Source organism: Agelaius phoeniceus, chromosome 2 (genome assembly GCF_051311805.1).
Source record: "Agelaius phoeniceus isolate bAgePho1 chromosome 2, bAgePho1.hap1, whole genome shotgun sequence".
NCBI lineage: Eukaryota > Metazoa > Chordata > Aves > Passeriformes > Icteridae > Agelaius > Agelaius phoeniceus.
Genome location: NC_135266.1, coordinates 58,110,112 through 58,123,914, shown reverse-complemented (window position 1 = coordinate 58,123,914; position 13,803 = coordinate 58,110,112).

Genomic DNA, 13,803 nt, shown 5'->3' with positions numbered 1-13,803 from the left:
AGAGAATTGGAGAACTTATGTCTGGATTCATGGTTCTTCAAATTCCCTTTGAAGCTTTGGATGCAGAAAACCTCTGGTCTGATTGTCAATCATTCCATTCAAGTAGAGCTAGAACCTGGCCAGAGTTCAAACTCTACTTGACGGACATCACTTACATTTTAAAACAAGACTTTTAAAAACAGCAATTATGAATAGGCAATCAAACCATTATACAATTGAATTCCTTCAAATTTTGAACCATGACTGAAAACACTTCTGTTGAGCTTCTCCCCCAGTCCTTCTCTGTGCCAGCCTTTCTTTTAGTTCAGCCACAGAGTTTCTCACAACCTCGGTATGGTCTGCTGCCGGGCTGCTTGACGATTTGTCATGACCTTCATGAAGCAGCGTATACAGGCTGTGGGGGCATCTAAGGATTCCATCCTACAAAATAAACTTCACAAGTTTTATCAGTTTCGCCCTGAAGGTCCGGTTTGTTTGACTTAAGCGGACACCATTTAATTTTACCATTTTTCTTAACAGCTGCATACCCTCGCCCTGTGAGTACCAGTTTCCAACCCTGTTCCCATTCCCCTAGTTCACTTTTAATTATGACCTGTGGGCCTTCCTCCAGTGCTTGTGTGGCCCAGCGCCTCTGGGCAGGGCTTTTTTTCTTGTCTCCCCTAGGGAACTGATTTAATGCTAGCAGAGCGGCTGCCAGGATGCGCGCTTGGTCTTTTGGTGGAATTGGCAAAACCCTCTGTTTTTGCCAACACCTCCAGTTTAGCTTTTAGAGTTTGATTTGCCCGTTCAACAGTGGCCTGTCCGGTGCTATTGTATGGGATACCATGTACTAAAATGATGCCCCATTTTGAAACAAAGGTTTGGATTGCTTTTGAGATAAAATTTGTGCCATTGTCCATTTTGATCTGCCTTGGAACACCTAGCCATGCCATGGCTGTTAGCCGATGTTGGATGGTTGCCTTGGAGTCAGTTTTTTGATGTTGCGTGGCCACAATCACTCCGCTGTAGGTGTTCACAGTCACCACAAGCCATGCTCGGGGTTTTAGCAGCTGGCATAATGTAAAGTCTGTTTGCCATATCTCTGTGGCTTTGAGGCCCCTGGGGTTGACACCGCTGGACCACAGTGGTGATTTTTGGCAGTGAGGACATGAGGTGATGACGTGCTTCGCATCAGTGGCTGAGATCCTGCATTTCTTCGCAAGTGCTTTAGCTCCAATATGAAGTTGATGGGCATCTCTCAGGGTCCACAGCAGCATCTGCCTTGTCTGAAAGAATCCCTTGACCGGATTGTGGCTGTTAACATGGATGATAGATATGGTGCTCTTTCACGAACAAAGCGCTTTTTCCAGCATAATTGCCACTGTGAACACTGACACGCCAGGTCCAGACATGGCTAAGCAGAGCTTGGCCACAAATATAGACTCTGTTACGATGTTAAGGTGTTCCTCCAGGAACAGTCCACATGCTAGTGCCACGGCGGCTGCTTCGAGTTGCTGGACCAAAAGCGTAGGATCTGTTGTTTTAATGCAACACCACTGCTCTCCTGACTGCCATACCACCGCTGCAATGGAGGTTAATGAAGATGTGTCCATGAAGATCGTGTGTCCTGCTCGCGGCTAGTCAATTACTTTTGATGGGAGGTCCATGTCGACAATCGCAAGCAACTGTGTCCAAGGGGGTTTTGCTGCATATCGAATCTCTCCTCCAAATCCAGCAAGGGCTATGGCTAGGTGCTCTGATATTGTTGATGACTGTGTGGAAAGCTGTTTATAGAACCCTGGTGGGTTCAGTGCCCAAATGTCTCAGGGCGAGTTTCCTGCCTTTCATAATAAGGCTACTAAGGCACTCAACTCCCGGGGAAAAAGTGCATGATGGTTTTCCCAAGACCACCCATTGTATTGGTTGGGCTTTGTCAGGGCGTCCTTGGGCTAGCGCTCCTACTCCCCCTTTCTTTGTAAGGTGGACATACAAATTGACCGGTGCATTTGAGTCCCATCTGGTGAGCGTGCTCATTGACATCTGATGTTCCATAAAATCTAATGAGCTTACTGCTTCTGATGTCAGTGTCTTTTGTTCCCATGGGTTCTTCCCTTTTAGGAGGTCGTTTAGGGGGTCCATGACCTCAGGTGGGATCAGGAGGATGTTATGGAGCCATTGTAGGGATCCCACCAGCTGCTGCATGTTGTGGACCGTCCTGAGGTGTCGGCAGATTTTTATTTGGGGTGGGGTTATATATGAATCCGATATTCCCACGCCTAAAAAGGTCACGCACAGTCCTCTTTTTATCTTTGCACTCACAATTTCGAACCCATTTGCTTTCAAGGTCTCTGAGACTGCAGATGCTAGCTGGTCTACTTGGCTCGTTGATGGCGCAGCGATCAGGATGTCGTTCCATGTACTGGATAATTGTCGCAGTGGGATCATTCTGCCGGACTGGCTAGTGCTCGGTCCACTGTGATTTGGCAAATGGCAGGGGAGTTCACCATTCCCTGAGGCAATACCTGCCACTGGAAGCACAGGTTGGGCCGCTGGCTGTTCGGGAAGGTGATGGAAAAGGCAAACCGCTCTTTGTCTTTGTCGTGCAGGGGGATGGAGAAGAAGCAGTCTTTGATGTCAAGTACTGCACAGGGTTGTTGTCTTGGTACCATTGAATTCATCGCCAACAAAGTTTGCACAGGACGCATTGGCTGGATTTTTTTGTTCACCTCTTGTAGGTTGTGTAAGAGATAGAAGCTTCCACCAGACCGTTTGGGTATAACAAAGATGGGGGTGTTCCATGGGCTTGTGGAGGGTTCACTGTGGCTTCGCTGCAGCTCCCGGGTAATTAATTCAAGAAGGGCAGTCATTCGAGGCTTCGATAAGGGCCACTGCTTGACCCACACTGGGTCCAGTGATTTCCATATTAATTTGATGGGTAGTTGTGGGTATGCAGCAGTGGCACTTAGAATAAATTTGTCATTCTGACATCCAACAAGGTTAGGGCATCCCTCCCTAACAAGGGTGGGCATTCAGACATTACATATGGGGAGAGGATGATGGTCCTCCCCAGTCCCCTCTCAGTGCAAAGTGTTACTGCAACAAGCTGGGTGCTTTTTCGGGCCTGAGACAGCCCTCCAACCCCACCTACCATGGGTGCTTCTTCCAACTTCCATTGTGAAGGACAATGTATATTTGGAATAACGGTGACATCTGATCCTGTGTCAACCCAAAAGGGAAGGCAGATAGCAAGGCCATCAGGGTTGCTCATCTGGCATGGGGGAACGGACTGAGGGCAGTTCACTGCGATGTGACCTGCCTGGCCACACTTAAGGCATGCTATTATGCTAGTTATTGCAGTGTGGACAGCTGCCTGAATTGGGGCTAGATGCTCCTCTTTCATGACATGCCTAATCATGTCTGCAATGGTAGACCCGGGCGGTAGTGACTGTAAGATGTCCTTGGTAGTGGTATTACACTGTTGGCACAAGCACTCCACTAACACAGGGTCCTTTGCTTCTGATGGTAGAGTGGAGGAGTCAAGTGCCGCCTGGAGGTGGTCCACAACCTGCGTGAAGCTTTCACTTTCTCTCTGCTTTATAGTAGACCATGGCGATGGTCTGGCAATAATTTTAGATGCAGAGTGAATAGCCTCTCTGGCAGCTCAGGTTTTTGTATGCACGCTCCAAGCTGCCTCAGCTCCCCCTCCGTGTATTTCCCCTCTTTATTGCTCATGTGTGTCTGTGGTGTCCTGCAGACCTTCTCTGCCCCCTGCGACTGCACCCACTTCTGTCCTCCCCCGCTCTGGGGTTCGTCATCCTGCGGTGTGTAAGGCAGAGGCCCTGCCCAGGCTCCGTCAGACCCTGAGGTAACAGCAGCACCTCGTGCCTCCTCTAACAGTCCCTCCCAAAATGACTGCTTCTTTCCCGTAGCCGGTGCCCCTGGGCTCAGGAGCCACAAAGAGTGCCCCCGCAGCTGTAAATCCCCACACTCACCAAGCTCATGATCATCCGAAGTCTGCAGGGCTTTCCACATTTCCCGCCCTGGCCGAACTTTTCACAGAGCCTGCATGACTCTTCCCCATAATTTAAGATTTTGCCCTGAGCCTGAGGAAATCGCCTCCTCGGCTAGGGCCTTGGTACATCTATCCCACACCTCTGGGTGGAGAATATGCCCCAGCTGCCCAATAATTCCAATTTGCAGGAGCCTTGATACTACGAGGATAAAATCTCCTGGCTCACAGTCTACACCCCACTGCCTATGAATTTTAAAAATGACCTTCGCAAGAGACTCCATTTATCCTTTGCTGGTGCGGGAGCGTCCTCCCCGCCGAAGTCGGTCCAGCCACTGCGGCCGCCGTTCACTCGTCCAGGCATCCCCTGTCTCCCGGGCAGTCTCGGGTTTCAGCACCAGTAGTTTTTAAATCCTGAACAGTTTGAGACAGGTACATCAGTAACAACGTCATTAGAGTTTTCAGAATGCACCACAAGCCTGCAAAGTTTATAGTTTCACCACATGTTGCAGAGTTTATTATTTCAGGAGTGAAATCTACAAACATAAGGAAATTGAATTGAATATACGAGGCTGGATATGTACCTTGAGGGCATTTCAAATATTCACACACTGAGAAACAGTAGAGAAGGACTATAAGGATAAACAAAATGTAGCGTATAGAGGTAAGCACTAGAAAACAGAAGAGAATAAGACAGGAGGAGATAAAACTGATAAAATAACAGAAGATTTTGTGGGTTTCTTTATGTCTCCTTTGCATGTTTTTTCATTATTTTGGTCGATTTTAGTAGCATGCTTTTTTTTTTTTTTTAAGCAGAGAGATTATATAAGCAACTATATAAGAGACTATATGATATTAAAATATCTCAGCAACCCACAACTATAAATTCCTCTGCTGACCATTTTTTACCCCAGCCTACTTCAGTACATAAGATTTCCTTAAAAAGAGATTTAGCAAAGTATATAGCTTTGGGGGTTCAAATAATTGAATGGAAATACCTAGAAGATTTACAGCTACCTTTACTGGCTCAGCCATCACAGTGTCCCAGTCCTGCTTAGATAACTATTCCTAGGGCCCCTCTTTGACAGATCTTGGTGCCAGGTGCACCAGAACCCCCCGAGGTAGCTTATCTCTGAGTAAAACTGTATGCCATCCTTCAACAATGAATGCTGTCTTGTATCTTAAAATATGACCTGATGGCTTTTTTATGCCAAAGGATTATTTATGTTGTGGCAAGTCATCTTCAGTTTAGAAAGTCCCAGAATTATAAACTGGGAATTAAAAAAAGTTAGGAGTCTGAATTAGGTATCATCTTGTTGTTTATGTGTCTAGATCTAAAGTTCCACTTGTTCAGGTGAAATGAAACCTCAGTTAACCAAGGCTAGGGCTAGTAAGGAGTTTCTTTGGTTTTCTTTGTGATTTTCCTAAAGAGAAAGGAATTGGTCTAATATAAACTATATAAAACTAATATAATGCCTATTGTTGTTGGTCAAAATTCTACCCTCATACCACTACCTGTATATTAGTCATGGCTAAATTTTACCATAAAGATGATTCCTAATCACTAACAGCTGCTAATCTGTGTGTTTTCTTGGTCTTGGAGGGTAACAGTGCTATGCAAGTAGAAATCAGGTTGGAGGTTGAGTATCTTTTTCCCTGTTAAAATGTAACCAGAAGTTCACTGAGGTTTCTGTTCACTTCAAGAAAACAACTTGCTCTGTTGTTAGTGAAGAAATATCATCCCAGTAAGGCCTTGCTTGCGCAGCAAATCTACAATTTATTAAGAGTAGCTAATAGCTATGTTATAAAGAGGGGAGCCATGGTAATCTGGAGGGCCAGTGGCTCTCAGCATACAGTGCCTGAAGCTTGTTCAATCTGGTTTTGAGCCAGAGGAGGGATAAGAAAAGTTTCTGTTTTCTCAGGAGTGGCATGTCCTGGGATTTATGGTTGTCTATAAGCTCTGTTTCTCCAATAAGTAATAAAACTGCTTCGGGCTGCATTGCAGAGCTGCTGAATGTGGGTCACATTCTACCTACAAGTAATAATTTGGCCACCCTACAAGTTAAATATTTATTTTGGAAAAGTCGGTTTCTTATGACTTGAGTTTCCAAGGGCTCTTTTGATGGTATTAAGGCCATAAGCAGAACTAAACATCTGCAGAATTATAGCAAGTTCCTCTATAACATTTCAGTTGAATCTTATTCTTCCCTCAATAGATTAAAAGGTCTTTCATCTCTGCAGTTTTAAGCAGTATTTTCCACAGTAGCAGGGGGACACCACATCTCTGCTAGTCAGTTTGCTGACTGTTTTAATACTTTATAATTTTGTAATGCTCTCCCCTAAGGCTCTCCAAGGGTAAGGCACTAGCCCTGTTTCAATGCCTGATACGAGTTGGCCAAGACAATGTGTTTATTCTTGACTTTTTTCTTTTTCCACTCAGTTCATTGAAGATAAACGGAGGCTGTGTTGGACGTGTCAGGGGACCTTGGGTTTTTAAGACAAGATATTTTTTGCAATTTTATTTAGGAAGCTTCTTCTAATATTAAGAACTAAGTCCCTTCAAAAAGGAGAGTAATGAAAGATAAAAGACTAACTGTAGTCATGCTTTTTGCTGCCCTAACCGCAGAGCCTGTTTCTAGGCTGAAAATGCCTAGGATGAACTTGCCTTTTCAATATGTGTTATGTGGACATATTGCACTTGTTTAACAATTGTATTGCTCAGGTTTGGCAATGCATGATTAAAGTTCATTAGAGACAGATATGCATAACATCAAGGTATCAAAAGACTGGATTATTTTGCTGCTTACCTGAAACTATATCATAGATACTGGCTTTTTTTATAGTATTATTCATCAAAGGAAAAACAAACTGGAAAAAATATTAGCCTATTTATGGTCAGTTTTCTTGAATAAATTAAGACTCTAAGGAAATGCTCATACTAAGTAATCAGTATTTAACATGATGAGGCAAAAAGGCATATTATTCTCATTCTTCCCTGGGTCTCGAACAGCACAGCAATTCTTTGGACTGGCGTTTTTTTCACAGTGTAGCAATTTTGCTGGAGAGGAAAATAGAAAAATGCCATTTCTTTGTGCAGATTTTTCTAGGGGGCTCGATAAAAGCTATATTAACTCTGGAACTGCATGGGTTCAAAAAGAACAGTGGTGTGTCCCGATGTATGCAACTGGAAGGTAATTGCATGCTTGATAACATGTAATGTTGTCCTATTGCATCAGCTTTGCATTAGTTTTGGCTGGGATAGAATGAATTTTCATCATAATAGCTAAATTTTAAATTTGTGCTGAAAACAGTGCTGAAAACACAGGGATGTTTTCATTACCTCTGAGCAGGGTTTACACAGCACTGAAGACTTTTCTGCCTCTCAGCCCATGCCACCAGTGAGGAAGCTGGGAGGGCAGAAGGAGTTGTGAGGGGACACCGGTGGAACAGCTGGCCCCAATATACCAAAGGGATATTTCATACCATGTCTTGCTCAGCATATATATTGGGGGAGGTAGATTGGCAGAGTGTCCCCTGTGGCAGCTTTGTCTTAAAGAAATAAATATAGCAATGACTCAATGCCAGAAGCAGGGATCCAATGCAATCAACTGTATCTTTTAGTCACATGTGGAGGGATAAGTCACAATCACACAACAAAGGAATACAATTCTGTGAACTGTTCTCTATATCATCTCAGTTCTTTCTCCATTCATTATGAATCCTTGTTAGCAGGACTCCATGGTCCAGAACAATCTGTGTCCTCAAACTGCTTCGTCCTACTTTGATCCTGTCAATAAATATGACTGTGAATGATCACTTAATGGAGATCCTTGTTCAGTTCAGAAAATGTCATCTAAGTCTGTTTGCTCTAGGGGTCTGATTATTTTCTTAGATCTTGTTTCATCCTGCCTCAAGCACCACTTTTTATCTGCTTTGCAATGAATTTGATTCCCAGCTCAGTGAGCTTCTGCAACACCTGAGGATAGCTTTTGGTGTTTTTCATCATGGAGACGCACTCCCTGGACTGTATTATTATTCAGATCCTCAAGAAGGGCTGTCCTGCTGGTCTCAAGCCTTTGCTTGCTTGAAATTATTTTCTAAAGTCAACAGAGTGAGAAGCATGGTGCTGAAAGATTTTACAGAAATCCTGCAATAATTACCTGAGTGGATGCTGGCATTGCATACTTAAAGCATCCTGATTAGGAAATCTACTAAAAGACCATTTATATAACCAAAGAATTCCGTGTAAGGCTTGTATGGCCTAGCAAAATAATAGATTTGCAGCACATGCACCTCATCTTATACAACTTGGGAAATAAGAATAAATCATGATAATGCCAGATACTATCCAAGCCAGATACTATCTGAGGAATTACTCATTAATACTATCAACAGAAATTTACCCTCAAGAATGAAATTTCCAGTGAACTGTAACAGTTTTAGTTGACAGTAAAGCTCTGTAAAAAGGATATATTTTTTTTGTCTTGGCAGTTGAAACATGCTCAACACCATATGTGTAATAATGATTAATTGCTTATTAGTCAAAGAATGTGACACTAAGTGTCCAAAAGAGTTTACTGTGTCATGCTGTGCTTGAAATCAAGTGCAGCATTAGAGACAAGATGATTAGCTCAATCCTGTGCATGTATCTATCTGTCCATCTGTATGTGTTACTTAAATATTTTTGTAACCTGCATATACGAATTAGACTTGGTTTCAGGAAATTTCCAGCCATGATTTCTGTTGACAGACTGATTCAATGCTGTCTATGGTCATTATCTGCCCCAGACTGATGAAAATTTAGACAATTTGTTCTTAAATTATTATCTCAGTGAAGGAAAATTTTTAGTGACAGTAATTGGGGTCTCTCTTTAGTCCTGGAGGTTTCTTTAAGTCACTTTTTTCAATGACTTAAACTCTGGATTTGGAAAGGCCAAGCAGTGGGGGAATAAATAGAAAATCTTAGGCCGTTTCCTAAGGGATGTGTATTATCATTATTGACCTGTACTAGAAGAAGTAGCAGCTGGAGGTGAAGCTGCACACAGTGTTCCCTGGCATGCTTTCACTTCAATTACAAAGACACCTCTCCAGTTACCAGTGTTAGTACCTAGCAGAGCTTTGACTTTCATGTTTCTTTTTCAATACAGGTCAAACAATCAATGCAGAAATACTGTTCTTCCTCAAACACTTCAGCTCTGTAGGGCACCACTGTCACCACAATCATATCCTCTTTAATTTTCAAATCAGCTTTGGATTTGTTCCAGCATCCCCTTCAGTAAATTGATTTTTAAGGGTAAGTGGCTTATATTGTCTACATTTCCTCAGAAACTCTCTGCTTTGGAAACTTCTAAAATTTTGAGAGAAGAGAGAAAAACTTCTCTGAATCCTTGCTGAAGTAGCACATCATCTAAGATTTATTCTTTTGGTTATATTAAATTTCTCTTGCTGGAATATTCTTACACATATACACATGCATACACCTCCTTTCTCTCTAATTAAGTGTATTTTACAACTTCCTTCCTTGCAGGATCTTAATAAAAAATTGCACAAACTGTTTTAATTCTCATACTACTTTTTCTAGCTACTTATTTTCATCAGCAACACTTACATCATCAGCAGCCTTTCATTTCTGTACATGGCTAGCTACACTTTGATCCCTCAGTATATTTTTTTAAGTCTGCTTTCTCTGATGTTCTTTGTCTCTTCTGTATGAAAGATAACCCCTCTAGAGCACTATTCTTCCTGTAATTTACTATTCTAACATACATCTCCTGTTTTCTATCAGTTGTCATTTTCCTTTGTAGTTGCCATCCTCCTTTAAAAATTCAGCCTCACTCCTAACCTTAACCTACTTTTTCATTGTAAAACTAAAATTTTACAAGTGGATATATATCCAGAGGATGACTGGTCTTCCTATTTGAATGAATATCAAATAATAGATACTAGTATTCTCTTCACATTTAATACCCAACACTTTGAATATTTTCAGAGTATTGTATAAGGACTGCACCAAGTAAATCCATTATATAATTCCTTAGAGTATGGCCCATTCATTAATTAATCATCCTGGTCACTTGGTACTATAAGTACTAAAAGTTAAGGCAACTTTCCTAAGGTACAAAGCAGTGGATCAGTAGCACAACTAGAAGAAAAAAAAAAACAAAAACCAAAAAACAACAGTAGTTTCTGGATGTGGGCCCAAAACCGAAATTCAGTGTGAACTTCTTCACTGAATAATAATAAATACTAAGAATCGTAATATTAAATGCTCTAAGGCTTTCATGGATTCATGTTTTGCTAGCAGGAACTGGAGTTGAAAGTCTATCTCTGCTGCAAATGATTCTCCTTGGTGTTAGGATCCCCCTTTTCTTAGGAATGAATGCCTGCAACATGCAAAAAAGGCAGGTATTAATGTTATATTAATAATAACTAATGTTATATTAATATTACATCATAAAATTGCCTCATGATATTTTGAAAAATGAATGTCAGTAAGGGAAATTATAAAACCACATACAATTTCTGGTGCTCCAAGATGAAGTGCTTCCAGCCAACATCAAGCTGTCCCCCACCAAAAATTACATGATCAATATGTGTGATAGGGATTTTTCTTGGCAACATTATTGAGCTTCCTCCTTTCCAGAGTGATGCAGGCACTGGGACTCATATGAGAACAGAAGTTTTGTCTTTCAGCAAGATCTAGGAACAAATATTTGAGACCGATGACCACCTTGCTTTGCTCTCTGCCCAGAAAAATCCTTGATGATATAGCAGCAGTGGGAAAACCACCCTGCAGTCTGAAAAATGTTACTCTAAAATATTTCACCAAATTTTTCAGAGGTGCTTCCCAGAGATAAGGACAAGGGGCACTCATGGTTTCCTTTCCTGTAGCCCAGTCCAGTTTGATGCTATTCATAAGTCATTCTTTGAATGACTGTCAATTTTAAATTCCTTTTGAGCTAAAATCTTGACATTTAGTGTATTCATTCTTTATGAGATGCTGACAAAAAATCTCCCAATTTAATTTTGACTTTTCCATTACAGGTTCCTAAAAGGTCACCTGCCCATTTCACTAGTTGCAATATTGTTAAATCTTTGTACTGTGGGGTAACACTTAACAAGGGGGACATTTTAAAAGACCTGTGTGGAATAAGGACACACTATCACAAAATTTCCAAATTACATACATTTTTTTGGCAGTACGTTTGCTACATTTCTCATTTATAGAAATGAAAGTAATATAGAGTTAAAAGTATCAAGTTTTAAGCCTCCAAAATGTATCTTCTACTTATCCTTTCAGATACTCAAATTTAAATAAAAATTATCCATCCTACCCAGATGATGCAGGGATTCTTCTCTGCATGGTTGGGTATTAGACTATCAAATGTATGATCTTGCCCTGCATGTGTTTTTTCTATAATCTTTGAATTAAATCTGAAAAATTGTTGTAACAACTATGGTACCAAATTAAAATCATTGAGACATGCTGAATATTTAATTATGATGTAATTTCTTTTTCCCAGATCAACTTTATCACTATGAGGACAAATACTGAAAAAGGGTCCTGGTTACTGGGCCTCACCAAGGCTAAGTAAAAATGCAGAAATGTTAATTCTGATAATCACTGTCAGAACAGTTCTTTAATACAATAATTTTACAGAATCAAAGGATCACAGAACATTTGATACTGGAAGGCACTTTTGGAGATCATTAGTTCAGCTTCTCTCATCAAGACATGCAGAGCTGGAGTGTATTGCTCAGGGTCCAGCCTTGCAGATACTCAAAACCTGTCAGGTTTTGAATATCTGCAAGGCTGGAGATTTCACAATGTCCCCAAAAAAACAGATTCAGGTTTTCAACCATATTCACAGTTAAACATGGAATCACAGAATGGTTTGGGTTGGAAGGGACGTTAACAGTCATCAGTTCCAATCCTCCAGCCAAGGACGTGCACCTTCCACCAGCCAACATTGCTCAAAGCCCCATCCAGCCTGGCCTTGAACACTTCCAGTAGTGGGGCACCTTCTCTGGGCATCCTGTTGCAGACCCTCACCACTCTCACAGGAAGAATTTCTTCCAAATAGCTAATCTAAATCTACCCTCTGTCCCCATCTCAGTATTGAAATACCTACCTGTGACCCCAGGCTCCATGCCTTTCAACCTCACCCCCACAGTCATGCATTCACACTTGAGATTTGCTCCACATCTCCCTGACAGCATCATGGGGCCTGTCAGGAAAAACTGCAAGGGGTGACAGGCTAGAGAAGCTTTGGCAGTTTCTCTGTAGCATTTCACATCCAAGCACCTGGCAAGCAGGAAGCCCTCCTGGGCAGCAAGCCAGGTGGGCAGGCAGCATCCTCTGTCCCTCTCCGACAGCAGTCCCCCGCTGCTGCCACTCAGCCCTTCCTCCTTCTGCTGAGGTAGGGCTCAGGCTCAGCCTGCTTGAGTGCTTCACTGGACATGGCTCCCAGCCCCTCACCTCCTACCAGGCTGCAGACCCTGCTCCGTAGCTGAACATCTTCAAAATGAACATTTCATAATCATCCTCTAAACGAGAAGAATAAGATAGACTATGTGCAACATAAAATCCAATAGGGAGGAAAAAAAAACCAAAACCATAACCAAAAAAACCTGAACCAAGCAACAACAACAAAAAATCTCAGGGAAGGTAAGCAAAAACGAATATAATATTGACATGCTGGTTTGTATGCACGTAGATATTTCCTGGCATAGATACACTGTACTAATTATTCTGCCATAGTTCTATCAGTCTTAGATCCCATGTGGACATTCTGCGTGCCAAAGCTGTTATTTTGTCCCAGAATAATTATACTAGAGTAATTATTCCAAATAAAATTACTATTATTTTGAAACAGAATGTCCATACTGATCTTAAAAAAATACAGTTATAACAGCAAAGATTATAGATATGCCAGGAAATATCTATTTGAGGACAAGACCTCCAGTGGTAGAAAATTTGCTGAGTTGCAGCAATTTAAGATGGCCTTTTCTTTCAGTTTTTGGTTTTTGTTGTTTGGTTGGTTTATTTGGTTGGGGTTTTTTGTTTCCTTGTTTGTTTGTTTTTAAGGTTTTGGGGTTGTACTTTTATTGATTGGTTGGTTCTGTTTTTAGCTGTTGTTTGCTGGGATTTTTTGATTGTTTCTGGATTTGGTTTTTTTGATAAAAAGGTTATTCTACAGTTTATGAAAATGACACCCTAGTGTCACTGGGATAATTTTCTATGATTTTCTGTGTCCTGAAACTCTATTCATTTGGAATTAAATTCCCATGTTCTTTGGAGTGGTTTTGAACTGCATTATCTGTAGAATCATGCAAAATTTCAGAGCTCAACAAACAATAAATTACCATGATTAATGCAGCTTATTCTGTGACAGCTTTTGGGATCACAGCCCATGAGATATCATGGCTATTGCTCTGAAAGGGTTTTTCTCCATGTTACATGTCCTTCTTCCTTCATCTGTTGCTCTGCCTGTATTGTCTCCTTCTTCTATTGTTCTCCTGTCTATGGTTTCCTCTTTCTTTCAGCCAGTTTCAGTGAGACTGGTGAATTGTCACAATTGTTGCAAACCTGTTCCTTCATGCAGAATAGCCAAATCTTTATTCACATGGCCCATATTTATACAATTGTCAGAAGGCACCATGTTAACTCTAATGGTCAGCAATTCATTGAAACTCAGTTCACTGGTTGGTAACGGCCAGTGTACATGTCCATCAAGACTTTTCTCTTTTGAAATGCTTTTCCATTCTTTCTTCATGGATACTCATGGGATGGTCTTTTTATTTTCACTGGTGCA